The sequence below is a fragment of the Furipterus horrens genome, unplaced genomic scaffold (genome assembly GCF_987537825.1).
Source record: "Furipterus horrens unplaced genomic scaffold, mFurHor1.1.pri manual_scaffold_12, whole genome shotgun sequence".
Taxonomy (NCBI): domain Eukaryota; kingdom Metazoa; phylum Chordata; class Mammalia; order Chiroptera; family Furipteridae; genus Furipterus; species Furipterus horrens.
Window position 1 is genome coordinate 40,445,796 of NW_028327182.1, and position 12,810 is coordinate 40,458,605.

Here is a 12,810-nt window from a genome sequence, read left to right on the forward strand (position 1 = left end):
TGAGATCACAAGGAAAGGAGTACAGCTAAAGAAATTAGATCACAAGAAAAGAAGTACAGCTAAAGAAATAAAAGTGGCTAGTATATAGAATTCTAGAGTGATTTGTATGTGAAATCAAGCACTTCTTTATACTTTAGAGATCTCCAGACTCCTTGCTTCTTGTTAGATTATGTATATTCTGAAATCTCATGAAAAATATATATCTGAATACAAAGCCAAGGCAAACTAGTAAAACTGTACTAACTTATGACTTTTAAATTCTTGACTCTTTAATTTACAATTAACTTTAGCTCATTATACATATACACATAAAGATGTATATTTAAATTTTTCAGCACTAGGTCCTAGACTTCTAAATTTCATTCTCTATGAGCCCTGTTTTTTAATGTTGTAGCAGATACCTATTTTTATTTACTGCCTGCCTAGATTCTCTTTTCCCTGTTTTATAATAAAATAATTCTTTTATTATTATTGGGAACTTGCTATATAAGGTGGCACAATCATTTTAATAACTCACATTTGCTACTACAAAGAAGAAAAGGTAATTTTATCAAGGCTAATTAAAGTTTGTTTCTTTTTTAAAAAAATGTTAAAGTATATTTTATTAATTATGTTGTTACAGTACTCACAGTTTCACAGTTTTTTTTCTGTTTGCTCCCCTCCACCCAGTATCCCCTTTCCTCCAGCAATCCCACCCCCCTTAGTTCATGTCCAAGGCTCATGCATATAAGTTCTTTGGCTTCACCCTTTCCTATACTGTTCTTAACTTCACCCTGTCTCTTTTGTACCAAACAATTATGCTTCTTAATCCTTGCACCTTTTCCCCATTTCTCCCCCTTCCCCTCCCAGGTGATAAACCTCCAAATGACCCCTATGCCTATGATTCTGTTCCTATTCTGGTTTGCTTAGATGAATGTTGTTTTTATTTTTTAGATTCAGTTGTTCATAGTTTTGAGTTTTTGTCATTTTAGTGTTCATAGTTTTGATCTTCTTTTTCTTAAATAAGTCCTTTTAACATTTCATATAATGATGGCTTGATGATGATGAACTCCTTTAGCTTCACCTTGTCTGGGAAGCACCTTCTTTGCCCTTCCATTCTAAATGATAGTTTTGCTAGATAGAGTACTCTTGGTTGTAGGTCCTTGCTTTTCATCACATTGAATACTTCTTGCCAGTCCATTCTTGCCTGGACATTTTCTTTTGAGAAACCAGCTGATAGTATTGTAGACACTTTTTTTGTAGGTCTTTCTGCTTTTAAGATTCTCTCTTTATCTTGAACCTTTGGCATTTTAATTATGATGTGTCTTGGTGTGGTCCTCTTTGGATCTAGCTTGTTTGGGACTCTGTGCTTCCTGGACTTGTATGTTTGTTTCCTTCCCCAAATTTGGGAAGTTTTTCTTCATTATTTTTTCACATAATCTTTTAATTTATTGTTCTTCCTCTTCTCCTTCTGGCATCCCTATGATTCAGATGTTGGCATGTTTAAAATTGTCCCAGATGTTCCTAAGCCTCTTTTCATCATTTTCAATTCTCGTTTTCTCATTCTGTACTGGTTGACTGTTTCTTTTTTTTTTTTTTCTTCCTTATGTTGCAAATCATTGATTTAAACCCCGATTTCCTTCCCTTCATCATTGGCTTTCTGTGGATTTTCTTTCATTTTATTTAGCATAGGCTTCACTTATCTTATTTGTTCTTATACTTAAGCACATCTGTCAGGCATTTGAGCATCTTTATCACCAGTGTTTTGAACTCTACATCTGTTAGATTGGTTATCTCCTCATCTGCTGGGTCGACTTGCTCTTCATCAATTAGTTCTCCCACTGGAATCTTGATCCATTTTTTGAGGGGGGCCATACTTCTCTGTCTCCTCATCTTGACAGGCTCCTGTGTTTATTTTCTTCTATGTGTTAGGTAGAGCTGTCATACCTGTTATGTTGTAAGGGGTAGAGCCTTAGGTATTTGTCAGTACAGGCAACCCATTTTACCATGTTGTCACACTGTGTTGGGAGGGGTCTGAGAGGGAACAATGCTGCTTGCTCAGCACTCGCCCCTTTTCCAGGCACCACTTCCACTTAATGTATGGGACTGGCCCCCCTCTATCTGTTGCCCTGGCAATAATTTCCAGAGTGGGTGGGTCTGTGGATGTTCTAGGACCATGGGGGCCCTATAAACAAGATGACTCTGCTGAGATACTGGCAGTTTCATCCTCTGCCCCAGCCCCCACTTATTTGCACTGTCAGAAGCAATGAGGCTTTATTTTCCCTGGCCCTGGAACCACGAGCTGTGTGATCTGGTCTGGTGCTGGGAGTGCTCTCCAGGTGTCCCTCACTACTTTTCAAAACATGTGACTTCACTTTCTGCTGGCCTTCTGCTGTCACTGCTGCTGCTACCACCTCCACACCATGTCCTCTCCACCCTGGCTCCACCCCTCCTACCTGTCTGGATGAGTATTTCTTCTTTATATCTTTGTTTTTTGGACTTCCATGCAGCTTGATTTTCTGGAACTTCTAATTGTCTCTAGTTTTTAAGTAGTATTTCTTCTTAGTTGTGGAAGGAGACTCGGTGTGTTTGTCTAGGCCTCCATCTTGACAGGAAGAGAAAGAGTTAGTTTATTTCTTTGTGTAATTATCAATATCAGTATTTTCATAGGCTTTTGTCAAAATCAATCAAATGTATCTTACAACTTATATCAATATTACACCAAATAGTGGTTACTAACAGTGGTTATGTTAAACTAAAATAATTTAAAAATAAATCAGGAGTAATTTCTCAGCATTCTTAACAAAAATCAGCCTTTGCTTACACATTAAATGCTGTCATCATTGGTGGTATAAATCATGGGCCCAGATTCAATTTAGTTAGATTCCATGTGTCTTGGTATCATATCAATAGGTTTTGTTTCATATTGCAAAATTGACAGGTGTTCCCACTGTATTCTCTCTGTAAGTAAAGTCCACCTTTCCCCCATCAATAAAATTTTAGTTAGTTAAATAGCTGTATAATCTCAACTTGTTGCATTATTTGATAGATCTTTCTTGTGTTTTTCTGTGGGACTTTGGCAGTAGAGAGTACCTGTGCAAATTACACTTTCCATTTAGAAATTCTCATAGACCTCATGAAGAATACCATGATTCTCCTATAAATGTATCACTTGTGTTTTCACAAGACCCTACATCATTGTCCTTGATCTACCTTAGCTCCTTTCCAGAGGATCATACTTACTAGTTCCTCATGGGTCAGTGCACATTCTCTGTTCCATTTTACTTCTTTAGCTTCTGTTTATTCATTATTTAAAAACATAGTGCTTTATGACCCATTAATTCCACTTCTGAGTATATAGCCAAAAATACCCAAAACACTAATTCAAAAGACTATATTCACTCTTATGTTCATTGCAATGTTATTTACAATAGCCAGGCTAAGGAAACAACCCAAGTGCCCAATACAATGGACTATTACTTGGCCATAACAAAGAACATAATCTTACCATTTGCAACAGCATTGATGCACCTAGAATATATTATACTAAATGAAATAAGTCAGACAGAGAAAGACAAATAATACATGATTTGAGTTATATGTGAAATATAAAAAACAATATAAAAAAATACAACAAGAACAGACTCACAGTTCCAGAGAACAGACTGATATTTACCAGAGGGGATAGTTGGGGAACTGAGGAAAAATGTGAAGAGATTGAGAAGTACAGATTGATAGCTACAAAATAGTCATGGGGTTGTAAAGTACAGCATAATAAATATAGTCAATAATACTGTGATAACTATTTTTGGTGCCTATTGGGTACTGGTGCTGGAAATACCAGGAGGAACACTTTGTGAAGTATATGATTGTCTAACAAATACACTGTACTCCTGAAACTAATACAAAATAATATTGACCATAAACTATAATTAAAAAAACAAACAAACACATAGTGTATCTCCAGCAAGCTTATCACCTTGTATCTTCCTTCTAAAAGGGTCTTGAAAATGACCATTATGAGCCATTAAATCTTCTTCCTCAAAATGTCTCCTTTCTCTAGAGGCAACTGTTGTTTTATATGACACCTAGACCTGTGCCAATTTTGTCTAAATCACCATTAGAGTATTTTTACCAATGTTGGTTTATTTAACAAGTATACTGTCATTGAATGTTTTTTAAGTATATTTTGAATATAAATTTTGGATCACAGACATGCCATTTGGAGCTTAAAATTCCCTTAGAGGCACTCTGTGAGAGTCTGCCTACATTGTTTATGGAGGTGTAGATTAATGGTTCTTCCTGGTTTATCTGGTTATACAGCTGGCTTTAGTTACATGGTCAATTGGATATAATAAACTCCTCAGTAAATTTGTGCCAAGGTATCTGCTCACCCAGAACTGAAATATGTCTTACTGATCTCAGCGGCTCATAATCCAATGACAAAGAGCATCCTGTGAAACTGAGAAAGGACTTTGATGGGCATTGCTTGACATTTTGTTGCTCTCTCCTTCCTCTGCTATACCATAACCTTTATATGTATTAAAGCCTTGCATATGCAAAGATTTTTTTTCAACTATTGTATACTGTGTAACTGATGTAAAATTATGGGTAAGTAATGGATTCAGGCATAGCTCAAACCAAGAACTTGAATACCTTTCTTGGACTTTCAAGTTTTTTAAGGCAATCTTAGGAAAAAAGTATCTATTTCCATATCTTGATCTTATGAAAGAAAACATTAAGGTGATATGAAGTCTCAGGGAAATGATATATAGGTAGTAGACAACCACAAATGTACTTGAGTTTAAATATGCCAGAGAGCTTTCCACGGGCCCCTCAGTGATCATTGTGACCTTGTTGGAATCATCTTTTCTCCTTTGTCATGGCAAATCTGGGTTATAACACTCTTGGGTGGTGTGCCAGAATAAAGGAGAAAATCTTTTACCAGAAATCAGGGCTAAGATGTGCTAAGCAGGTAAAATATTTAAAAAATTAAAAAGTGCATATCTGCTACAATATTCAAATAAAAAGGCTAGATAGAGAATAGGATACAAGGGTCTAGGACTATCGGCAGTAAATATAAAAGCCCATAACATCATACCTAAACTGACATTGATTTCCATTTGCTGAGTATTCTTTTCCTTCATTATTAACTTTTATCCACAAGAGCATGTTCTATATATAATAAGACATATTACATTATGAAAAGTGTGACATTCAGTAGATGTTTGGGCATGTTTCACAATAGGCAATCACCTAGATTAATAGTTGTATAGTGGCCTATAACCTTGTAATGAACCATGTCATTAGCAAGTGTTCAGGATGCAAGACTTACTACATATTGCCTAACAAAAGGGTTTCTCTATAACACATAAGAACCTGTAAAATGAGAACCAAAATGAAAAAAAAACTACATTGAAACTATCCCAAGTATTCATGTACAAGGCAATATTAATGTCATTGAGATACATCACACAGATAACTCCAGGTTGAGAGGCTATGAGCCTTCTTTGCCTTGATTTAACAGTTTCAAAGAATGACTTTTAAGAGAAATAATAAAATGTGTTGAAATTTTGACAATGTTAAATTAATTTGGATGAATTTATTCATAAGATGGGAAAAAGACGTGAATAATTGACTATAAAATGTTACATGGATAATATACAGAAAAATAAATTAGAACTTAATTTTTCTTCATTACAATATAGAAAAACTATTGTCTTTTAAGGTAAGAGAAAGATCAAAAATCATATGTTTGGAAGGTTTAACATTGTGATCAATTCAGTACATGTTGGTTATTATATGAAATATATTTGGCCAGAGGAAATTAAAATTGATAAGGAATGTGATTGGATCAATTCATATTACTTATCAATATAAAATGGCATACAATTAACAAAACACACAGATTATATTTTACATGCTTCATTTATCCATTAGGATCCATATTGGACATTTGGCTTCAAACAAAGATAATTTTTTCAGGACAAGAGCCTTACCTCACACTATTGGGATCTGCATATATACCACATCATCTCACAAGGTTCATGTTATACATTTATTGATTTTTTCTTTTCATGTTAGACACTTATTGGTTCTCTTTCCATCAATAATCACTTCCTCGTCCTTTTTTATTTACCATTAATTTTCACCTAGGTCTTCCCTTTTAGGATATGCTGTATACCTTAGGTGATGTGTCTCCTAAGACAAGGATATATTTTGAATGAGAAGTAGGGAGAGAAGGGGGATAAGTAAGGGAAGGATCTAGTCAAGGAATGTGTATAAATGACTCATGGACATGGACAACAGGGAGGGATATGATTGCGGGACAAGGGGTGGGCTGGGTGGGGGGGAGCAATGGTGGAAAAATGGGACAACTGTAATTGAAAAAACAAAAAATAAAATTAAAAAAAAATCTTTAAAAAATGAAGTAAGTAGTCCCTTTTCCCACCACTTTAATGACATTCACCCACAGGCCAAAGGTGAACCTCACACATATCAAACATTTTATGATCCAAGTCTTACAACCAGAATCATGAATTATTTATTGGTTGCAGGTATATGTTCTCCCTTTATGGAATTTCTTGTTTTATTTGAGAGAAATAAGGGCAGCTAGTCAAAACCAAACACTTTGAGTTTCACTTAACCGTTTAATTTGGTGGCAATGATGAAAATTATAGGTCACAAAAATGTTTATTAAAGGAGAAAATAGCTACCTGTCAAAAAATGGAAGTACCTTAACAGGAAACAACTACATAAATATTGAAATGCAACTAAAAAAATAGATAAAGAATAGCATCAGACAGAACATTTTGAAACATTTCTTTCTTGAAGCACTGGGAAAAGACTGAAAATAAGCATTTGAGGATTTTTTCAGGCATTTGGTTTTGTAAAGGCTATTTGACTTATTTCAATACCTTTAGATTATTTCCCTTGATTAAATTTACTCTCAAAAAATTCCAGATACTGAAAAATAAAAACAAAAGAATAAGAAATGCTTATTTGTGCCAGATACAGGTAGACATTTTGTAAGTACCTGCAGGATCTATTAATGTTAAAAAGGGCACTGCATATAACATGATATTCCTTCTAAAAGTGCTATAAGTAAAGCTATGCAGAATCTTCAACAAAAATATGGAAACAACACACAAACAACACACACATCCTTATCAATAACCAGATATGACATACACATAGACTCCCACCCACTTACACTAACAGTTCAGAGCACACACACACATGTGCAACATACTACACACACTCACACACACTACATCCTACATTACACACCACACATCACACACATGCCCTTTAATCCTACAAAATTATGTAACTATTTTCAAAATTCACATTTTCTTATAGTTGTAGCTAAAAAGTCAATAGTTGTGGAAAGTCAAGTAGATAATTTTTACCCAAAATACAATGTGTACATTGTTTTTCATAGAAAATGAATTTTCTTATATATATATATATATGATCTAAAGTGTTAACCACTTTTAAAATTATTGTGACTTAAAATAGATCTGCTCCAAGATTTGAATCAATAGAAAGAAGACTCTTTAAAATAAATGATATAAGCAAGACAATCAGAAAATGAAATCTGATTAAATAGGTAAACATCATATACCACACTTCTATGGTTCAGGGATTTAAAAAGCTGTTATGTCAGTGGGGGATTGACAAGGTATAACTTGGACATAGAAAGTTATCTTCTTTTTACTGTATCTTAAAGGCCAAGAGAGTTTTTTAGGTACTAAAAAAAGTTTAGATCAATAATTCCTAGGTGCTACCCATTTGATCTGGGTTGATCCTTAAAACCTTTATTTATAACAAGTTCCCAAGGAAATTGATAAACCAGGCAAATATGATTAAACAAGAAATAGTTGTTAGTAAGGGTTTAGCAACAGAATTATGATATTAGTAATCTTTACCTAAAATTTCAGCCCTGGCTCCTTACTCATTTCTGTCCTCCTCCACACTTCATTCATTTTGATAGATTATCAACAGCCTATTAATATGATAGATTCTCAAAAGCCTCTCAGATTCCCAAATTTATCATCTACCTACCTTAAAGACAACTGAAATTTGATAATGATGCTTTATGACTCCAATGTAATCCCACTAGATTGCAATAAAGATGTAAGGGGAAATTGACACAGTCAACACCATTGGGTGTTGGATATTTAGCATTATTTTTTGTCTGCTCAGCATCTGAATCATCATCCTATATTTAGGAAATTCCTTACCTTATCAGACAGAACCTGTTTCCCAATATAGATGCTGAAAATGTCAGAAAGTTACCTTTCTAGCCAATTTTTTAATTAGGATCCAGAGAAATGAATGAAGACTTCCCAGTCAGATCCACCTCTGTAGTGTTGGTGGTATGGGCCACAGAAGTGGCAGAAACATCAGAGACAGTGGTCTTAGCAGCCACACCCATGTCGTATGCATGGCAGTACCATTTCCCAGCCTCTGGGGTAGATTTAGTTAGTTGTCAATGGAAGAAAATTTACTGCCCAATCTGCAGGAGCAAACATGGAAATTATTACTTTCTTTCTAAATTTCTCTACTTCTGGAACCTCAGACATTTCTAAAACATGAAATTTTTGTCCTCGGATAGGTCCAAAAGTGGTTGCCCAAATGTAAATTGGGCCTCAGTTCATTGTGTGCAGCAAATCATAAGAGTAAGCAAGTGCTTAGTTAAAGAAATGATATTTTCAAATGACAAACTGATAAAACAATAGGGAATGAAAGTGGTCTCACTATTGATGTTACTACTGTTAATTAATTTAAAAAATTCCCCAAGTGTTATATATGTTCATCATATTGATTACCTATAGTATTCAAATTTACTAAATAATCATCAAGTTCATTTTTATGTGTTTTTCTTTTTTAAAAAGTATCACTAGAATTTTCTGGTTCCTCTAATTAATATAGTGTTATTTTTAAAATTCTTATTTCAATATGATTTTAACTTAAATTAAAAATATGTCCAAGTGGGCAAAGCCTAAAAATATATTCAGGAAAATTATTCAGTAACAAAAAATTGGTTATACTGATTCTCATTCTTAGTTATAAGTATAGTAGTCATAATAAAGTTTAATATTTACTACTGACTTCTTGAAAGGTACAAATATAATGTAAGCATCATTGCTATATTCATAGGTCCAAATGTTCCACCTGGGAACTTTGTGTGTTGAAGCTGTGTTCCAAGTCTTAATACTGAGTCCTCATAGCCTAGAGTCCATTGTGGATCAAAGGATGGGAAGTGTGTTTCCATTGTGCATAGAACTTTGGAGCTATTAATGGAGAGAAAGTCCATCACCAGAGACTTGAAAATATTACAAATTAATATCTGAGTTTTATTTAATTAAATATGCTTGAGGAATAAAGAGGTTTTATTGAAAATTCTTTTTAGTTAACATTCAGCTCCTGGAGTTTTAAAACTTTCATTCATCACTTTTGATGAAGTTGAGGCCTAACAAGGAAAAAGTAGTAGTGTATCTTGAACTTTGGCCAAAAATATACCTACATATGCTCTTTGTTTCTGAATACCCAGGGGTTTCCTGAAAGTAGGAAATATTAAGATGGGGAAAAAAAAAGATATTTTAATTTTTTAGAAGAAAGGAAAGTGCTTGACTAAAATAATTGATTAGATTGGTTCCATAAAAAATCACAAGAGAACTCCAAAACTATTTTCTATTTATATGCAACCTCTACTCCATCAGCTCTTTTATCTTTCTCCTTATATACTGAATTTCTTCCTTCAGGTTGTCTCTAAATAAGCTTTTGTGGCATGTTCTATAAGTCTCAGGCATGTCCATGAAACCCCTGCCAGTGTATGTACTAATACATTCTCTCTATATATACACATACACACATATACATATATATATGTGTGTGTGTGTGTGTGTGTGTGTGTGTATATATATGAAATTGAAATTTAAGCTTGAAGATCAGCATAAAATATATACATTAGGAAGTATATAATGTTAAAGAAATTTAAAAAGTTTTCCAAACTGGAATATACCTTAATGAAACTTTTACCTATGTAGAAAAAGAATATGTCTTTTGATAGGGATGTGGACAAGTAGACAGATTATTGAATATGTTCATTCATTCACTGCCTAAGAAAATGTCCAAAACCCTGAACTGAAGAACTCCATCCCATAGATGTAATGTAGAAAAGAATGTGAGCAGAAGTCATAGACTAGACTAAATACTTGACTCATGAAACTAATATTATTTTGCAAAAAAAAGTCTATGTTGTTAAATAAAGTCACCAATGATCAATCTTACATACTAATCAGTCATCTGAATTATATGCATTTTTAAAACCTGTAGAAACTGAGGATCATCCCTTGTATAAATTCACAAAGGTTTATTTCACCTTCAGATAACCCAGAGAGCCAGCAGCTCTTGGCAAGTGCTTGATATATGGGGAGCTCAATTTAAATTGTTAAACTTCCTTATAGACTAAGCTCTTTAAACTAGCTTGATAAGATTTAGTCAGAATCACTTGCTTGTGCTGTTTATTCATGTAAGTATTCAATAAATATATATTGAGCACCCACCATTCTAGGTGTTAGAGATACAGCATTAATTAAATAAAATATATATGATCTGTAGGCATGGCACTCATGATATTTTCCTATCCATTTCTTTTTGTGCTTGTTAAAAAAAAATTAAGATTACATTTAGATTGTATGCCTTGATTATTTTAATATATAGGGGGTAAAAATGTTTTCCATGAATTTTGCTTGTATTGAATATCTAACAAAATAATTTTGATTAAATAAACCAAAATAATAGCTTTAAATGTTAAAATGTTATGTGCTTTTCAAAAAGCAAAAAACATTTATCTTTGTTCAGAATAAACAACTGGCAAAACACAGAATTCCTAAAATTAATTGGAGATGTACATTATAAAGTCCTCCTTTCACAGAAACATTCCTTAAACTACACTGGATTAAGAAGTAAAAAACAAAACAATAATTGGTCCAAATGACCAATTATATGTCGCAGTTATTTAACACAGCATGAGCACTATTTAACCAGATGACTTTTGTATTTATAAAATTATCCTGTATAACCTTTGGATCTAAAGTTCAAAGAGAGAAATTATTTTTAAAAGAATAAATAATATAATTAATGCATTTCCCTTGACTATTCTAGTCCTTGGTTATTAAGATCATTATTATTTTAAATAGCTTCTATAATTTACTCATTGATATACTAAATATACAAAATATAAGATAACATTCCTGATTAGATTCCCTTGAAAAAATATTCTGCATTAAGAAATATTTACGGAAGCACTTTGTTTCACCTTGTTCTCTGTGTAACATATCATCTGCTTATTAATGTAAAAATCACCACAATTAATTTATATAAAATTATAATCTTTCCTTTATACTGACTTTTTAAGCAAATAATTTAAAATATTTTTATTTCATAATATTTTTAAAACTTTTTCAGTATATATTTTCCATTTTTTATTTTAACCATGATTCAACATTAATTCTGTGGTATGCTATTTCTAAAGTACCATTTGTATATCCTTAAACGTTTTTTTAAGGTTCTTATGGGCAGACATGTTTATATTGTTGCAGAAATACCCAGTTAGCCAAGTTCAAGTCATTGAAATTCAGTACTTTGAAATTATAATTCTATGAGCATTCTCTCTATTTTACGTTCTCACTAAACTCTTTTAAATTCTCCACTTCTTTCTCAAGGCTTACTAACCAAAAGAAATTATCTGGAGAGCATCAGTGTGTATTATGCACTCATTGTTCTTTCAGCACAGGTACTTGATTACTAGATAAATACTGGTTTCTGTCTTCCCTGAGCACCTTTCATCCTCTGCAGTATAATTTTATGTTAAGGTTTAGAGACACTAAAACTGAATAACATAAATCTACTCATTATATCATTTAAGCTTTGAGTTTCTATTGTAGCCTGTGGGAAAGAAGGCCTTTTTCTATTCTGCAGTCTAAATTTGAAATCTAGGAATATGAACAGATGTTCTCATTAAGCATTAAATGAATAACTTACATGTATATCATTTCTTTCTTACACATAATATGCCCTACAATTTTAGTTTTAATTAAATATGGATTTTTTAAACTTAGTTCATTCTCCAGATAGCTACACTAACTAATAATATTCCCAGAATTCTCCAATACCACTAAATTTTTATAGAGGCAATGTCTCACTGTGAAACCTCACCTATAAACATACATTTATGATCTCTTCACACAAAGTGAGAGATCCTAAAATAAAATATCCCCTTTAAATTTAACCCTTTAAGTATTATTGGCAATGGAAAATTTATAAAATTTATGAAAAGCATATATTATGATTCACACCAAAAGAGAATATTTGTCCATCTCTGTAAGTATTCTTAAAATATGTTCTATATGTGGAATCTAATGAACAAAGTAAATTTATGAACAAAATAGGACCAGAGGCATGATACAGGAACAGACTGACTGACCTCAGAGGGGAGGGGAGGGGAGGAGACTGGAAGAGATTAGCCAAAGAACATATATGCATATATGCATAGTTCATGGACCCAGATAGTAACATGCTGAAGGCCAGGGTGGATGGGGGCTTGTGGATGGGACAAAGGAAGGGAAAATGGGGACATCTATAATAGTGCAAATAATACAAAATGAGCAGAACAATAAAAATGGTTAAGAAAGTAAATTTTATTTTTTTGTGATTCTACCCAATTAAAAGAATATAAACATAATGGGAGAAAAGGTGTTCAGGTTTCAGTGTAAATCTGCAAGGTACAGAATGAGAGAATTCCTAGTTCATTGAAACACT